A 6,000-nucleotide genomic window follows, 5' to 3' on the forward strand; every position below is an offset into this window, starting at 1 on the left:
CTTTAGATCAAGCCGTTTTAGAGCCACCATCATATGAAGTAATTTGTCAGGTTTCCCTCTCATATTCATATTTTAGTCACGTACCAGTTCAGCTGTCTCACTAATTGTATTGGTGTTTAAAATGATTACCTCTTCTTTCAGTTACACTGATAGATTATGTTCTCTATTCTCATGCAATAGTTAAATGGACAGTTCACTAAAAATATACATTATATGATTTACCACTTACCATGTTTCATGTTTTTAGAGCACAGTATTTGATGACAGTGCCTGCAATGGTGTGGTTAGCTTTTGGTCAGGAGTGGCTAGCCAGAGGATACTGACACGTACACAATAACCAGGATAAGCCTGAACAACTTTAGGGTTGATCATTGCAACACCATGGAGTAAAAAAACATGTGAATTTGTATATTTAGTGAACTAACCAAAATGTGAGGATAAAATATACATGTTTATAATCTATTGGATGAATGTATTTTTGTTCAGAACACAAATAATTTTTAGCATGCAAATCTTTGTTAATTTACCTAAGTGGGGATTGTTATCTAATGGCCTATTGAACATCTACATTCACCCTCACTTTGAAAACCGTATTGTTAAGTAATTTGAATGTCTAAATAGTTTCCCACTACGTCATGGAAACATTTTGGCAGTATGATTGATTCATAAATGTTTACCTAATTATACCTAATTCTGTACCTGACTGTTTCTGTATTCAAAATAGCAATCTCCAAATAAAGTAAGGCAACCACAAGTTGGCTCCAACAGAAACAGACTGGCACCCAGGCTACCACCAACCAGCTTCACAGAAGGAGGTTATCTGAACCACCTTAGTTCCTTGTGAGTTCCTGTTCCTCTGCACCACCTACCTTTGTTCTTGCACTCTGTTGAACTTGTAACGGCTTTGTATTATACAGTAGAATTATACATTTATAACTGTGGGATGAAACTATGTTTGTTGTCGATAGAATTTGTTCTTATCACTGTTGTTGTTGGTAAAAACGTCATTAGGTTATGCATTGTCATGCCCCCTATTGTTTTGTAAACACTAATATATTTACTTTGTTATACAGCACATGAACATTAAACTCTATTTTTTGAGATCTGATGGTGGATTACTTTTCATGCGGCTGTCCTCAAAATAATTGATGTGCTTTATATTTAACTAAATTGAACAAAAATCTAGTTATTAGTGGAGAGCTCAGAGTTCTGAGAAGTTCTTAGCTTGACAAGCCAAAACAACTTCTGAGAACTCATTTGAGGTAAAATTGAGGTAAATGTCCTCTCCCCTATGATAGGGTTGCAGATGCTCTCTCTCTCTGAATCGAGATAACAACCTGAGTAGATGAGATTTGGGCGGCTTTTTGTGTCCTTAGCAAATACTGTGCTAGTTTTGCCTTCAGAAAACCCCAAAGAGGTGGATGTAAGAGCATCTACGAGGGTGTACATCGAGAAAAGGCAATTCAGCCTGCACAATTCTCCATCTCTTTCAAGTCCAAAAAAACTACCTACAAAACTACATTTGCATACAAGATTAGGAAATTCTGCCGCTGCAGTGCTTCTGAACAGAGTGATTCTGATTCTCCAGCATACAGCATACTCCAGCTCATACTCTCAAACCTTTGACTCTCAAAACCATCTTAGTGTCCTTATTCATGTTTAGCCATTTAAACTCAGTTACCATTTGGATGTTTTTGAAAAACTTCAGAGGAGAGGACATTTTCAAGTCACTGCTATGTGCTATGTTCTTGGAAACAAACAGTTATACACAGCATGTATATAGGTCTGATAGGTCCTATCAGATGCCTTGGTGTGGGTGTGTTACACATAGAAATAGAACTCTGATATATTGTATGTACAGTGCCTTGCAAAAGTATTCAGACCCCTTGGATTTCATCAAATTTTATTGTGTTACAAAGTGGGATTAAAATTGATTTCATTGTAATTTTTTGGTTAACATCTACACAAAACACTCTGTAATGTCAAAGTGGAAGAAAAATGAAATGTCCTTTTAAGATAAATAAAAAATGGTATAACTAAAATATAGTTGTTGTATAAGTTTTCAGCCCCTTTGTTTAGGCAAGCCTAAATTAGTTCAGGAGTAAAATTTGCATTAACAAATCACAGAATAAGTTACATGGACTCACTCTGTGTGAAATAATAGTGGTTGACATGATTTTTTTATGACTAATCCTTCCTCTGTCCCCCATACATACAACACCTATAAGGTCCCTCAGTCAAGTATTGAATTTCAAGCACAGATTCAACTACAAAGACCTGGAAGCTTTTCGAAAGCCTCATAAAGAAGGGCAGTGATTGGTAGATGGGTAACAATAACAAATCAGACATTGAATATCTCTTTAAGCATGGTCAAGTTAATAATTATGCTGTGACTTGTGTATTAAACCATCCAAACACATCAAAGATACAGTTGTCCTTTTGAACTGAGCTGCAGGACAGGATGAGGCCATTTGTGATTTTAAAACAGCTACAGAATTCAATGGCTGTGATGGGAGATAATTGAGGATGGATCAACAACATTGTAGTGACTCCACAATACTGACCTAACTGACAGAGTGAAAAGAAGAATACAAAAATACAGAATACAAAAATTCCAAAACATGCATCTTGTATGCAACAAGGCACTAAAGAAATACCGGGGGAAAAAACACAGCAAAGGAATACACTTTCTGGCCAAAATGTAAAGCCTTATGTTTGGGGCAAATCCAACTCATCACTGAGTAACTGCCTCCTTATTTTCAAGCATGGTGGTGGCTGCATCATGGTATGGGTATGCTTGACATCGCTGAATACTTATGCAACAACAATATTTTAGATATTATATTTGTATTAATATTTAAAAAATATGTATGCATTTTTCTTCCACTTTGAAATTACAGTATTTTGTGTAGATTATTGACAAAAAATGACAATTAACTACATTTTAATCCCACTTTGTAACACAATAAAATGTGAAGAAATCCAAGGGGTCTAAATACGATTGCAAGGCACTGTAGTGTTACACACATATATCTAAATGAGTCTCATGTGACTCATCATGTAGTAATGATACACCTGTCTGTTTGTCTTCCTAAAGTCTCATCAGTCTATCACTTTCTATTCAAGGAGTAATGGTTTTCCTCTAGTGGCTTGCGAAAGTATTCACCCCCCTTGGCATTTTTCCTATTTTGTTGCCTTACAACCTGGAATTAAAATGGATTTTGGGGGGGGTTGTATCATTTGATTTACACAACATGCCTACCACTTTGAAGATGCAAAATATTCTTTTTGTGAAACAAACGAGAAATAACACAAAAAAAACAGAAAACTTGAGCGTGCATAACTATTCACTCCTCCAAAATCAATACTTTGTAGAGCCACCTTTTGCAGCAATTACAGCTGCAAGTCTCTTGGGGTATGTCTCTATAAGCTTGGCACATCTAGCCACTGGGATTTCTGCCCATTCTTCAAGGCAAAACTGCTCCAGCTCCTTCAAAATGGATGGGTTCCGCTGGTGTACAGCAATCTTTAAGTCATACCACAGATTCTCAATTGGATTGAGGTCTGGGCTTTGACTAGGCCATTCCAAAACATTTAAATGTTTCCCCTTAAATCAACTCAAATCAAATCAAATTGTATTTGCCACAAGAGCCGAATACAACAGGTGTAGACATTACCGTGAAATGGGTACTTACAGCCCTTAACCAACAATGCATTTTTTCTTAATAAAAAAGTAAAATAAAACAACAACAACAAAAAAGTGTTGAGAAAAAAAGAGCAGAAGTAAAATAAAATAACAGTAGGGAGGCTATATACAGAGGGGTACCGGTGCAGAGTCAATGTGCGGGGGCACCGGCTAGTTGATGTAGTTGAGGTAATATGTACATGTGGGTAGAGTTAAAGTGACTATGCATAAATAATTAACAGAGTAGCAGCAGCGTAAAAAGATGGGGTAGGGGTGCAAATAGTCCGGGTAGCCATGATTAGCTGTTCAGGAGTCTTATGGCTTGGGGGTAGAAGCTGTTGAGAAGCCTTTTGGACCTAGACTTGGCGCTCCGGTACTGCTTGCAGTAGCAGAGAGAACAGTCTATGACTAGGGTGGCTGGAGTCTTTGACAATTTTGAGGGCCTTCCTCTGACACCGCCTGGTATAGAGGTCCTGGATGGCAGGAAGCTTGGCCCCAGTGATGTACTGGGCTGTACGCACTACCCTCTGTAGTGCCTTGCGGTCGGAGGCCGAGCAGTTGCCACACCAGGCGGTGATGCAACCAGTCAGGATGCTCTCGATGGTGCAGCTGTATAACTTTTTGAGGATCTGAGAACCCTTGCCAAATCTTTTCAGTCTCCTGAGGGGGAATAGGCTTTGTTGTGCCCTGTTCACGACTATCTTGGTGTGTTTCGACCATGATAGTTCATTGGTGATGTGGACACCAAGGAACTTGAAGCTCTCAACCTGTTCCACTACAGCCCCGTCGATGAGAATGGGGGCGTGCGCAGTCCTCTTTTTTTTCCTGTAGTCCAAAATCATCTCCTTTGTCTTGGTCACGTTGAGGGAGAGGTTGTTATCCTGGCACCACACGGCCAGCTCTCTGACCTCCTCCCTATAGGCTGTCTTATCGTTGTTGGTGATCAGGTCTACCACTGTTGTGTCGTCGGCAAACTTTATGATGGTGTTGGAGTCGTGCCTGGCCATGCAGTCATGGGTGAACAGGGAGTACAGGAGTGGACTGAGCATGCACCCCTGAGGGGCCCCTGTGTTGAGGATCAGCGTGGCAGATGTGTTGTTACCTACCCTTACCACCTGGGGGCGGCCCGTCAGGAAGTCCAGGATCCAGTTGCAGAGGGAGGTGTTTAGTCCCAGGATCCTTAGCTTAGTGATGAGCTTTGAGGGCACTATGGTGTTGAACGCTGAGCTGTAGTCAATGAATAGCATTCTCACGTAGGTGTTCCTCTTGTCCAGGTGGGAAAGGGAAGTGTGGAGTGCAATAGAGATTGCATCATCTGTGGATCTGTTGGGGCGGTATGCAAATTGGAGTGGGTCTAGGGTTTCTGGGATAATGGTGTTGATGTGAGCCATGACCAGCCTTTCAAAGCACTTCATGGCTACAGACGTCAGTGCTACGGGTCGTTAGTCATTTAGGCAGGTTATCTTAGTGTCCTTGGGCACGGGGACTATGGTGGTCTGCTTGAAACATGTTGGTATTACAGACTCAGTCAGGGACATGTTGAAAATGTCGGTGAAGACACTTGCCAGTTGGTCAGCACATGCTCGGAGTACACGTCCTGGTAATCCGTCTGGCCCTGCGGCTTTGTAAATGTTGACCACTCAAGTGTTGCTTCAGCAGTATGCTTAGGGTCATTGTCCTGCTGGAAGGTGAACCTCTGTCCCAGTCTCAAATCTCTGGAAGGCTGAAACAGGTTTCACTCAAGAATTTCCCTGTATTTAGCGCCATCCATCATTCCTTCAATTCTGACCAGTTTTCCAGTCCCTGCCAATGAAAAACATCAGCATGATGCTGCCACCACCATGCTTCACTGTGGGGATGGTGTTCTCGGGGTGATGAGAGGTGTTGGGTTTGCGCCAGACATTTTCCTTGATGGCCAAAAAGCTCAATTTTAGTCTCATCTGACCAGAGTACCTTTTTCCATATGTTTGTGGAGTCTCCCACATGGCTTTTGGCGAACACCAAACGTGTTTGCTTATTTTTTTCTTTAAGCAATGGCTTTTTTCTGGCCACTCTTCAGTAAAGCCCAGCTACAGTGGGGAGAACAAGTATTTGATACACTGCCAATTTTGCAGGTTTTCCTACTTACAAAGGATGTAGAGGTCTGTAATTTTTATCATAGGTACACTTCAACTGTGAGAGACGGAATCTAAAACAAAAATCCAGAAAATCACATTGTATGATTTTTAAGTAATTAATTTGCATTTATTGCATGACATACGTTTTTGATACATCAGAAAAGCAGAACTTAATATTTGGTACAGAAACCTTTGTTT

Source organism: Coregonus clupeaformis, chromosome 4, assembly GCF_020615455.1.
Source record: "Coregonus clupeaformis isolate EN_2021a chromosome 4, ASM2061545v1, whole genome shotgun sequence".
In the NCBI taxonomy this organism is placed as follows: Eukaryota; Metazoa; Chordata; class Actinopteri; order Salmoniformes; family Salmonidae; genus Coregonus; species Coregonus clupeaformis.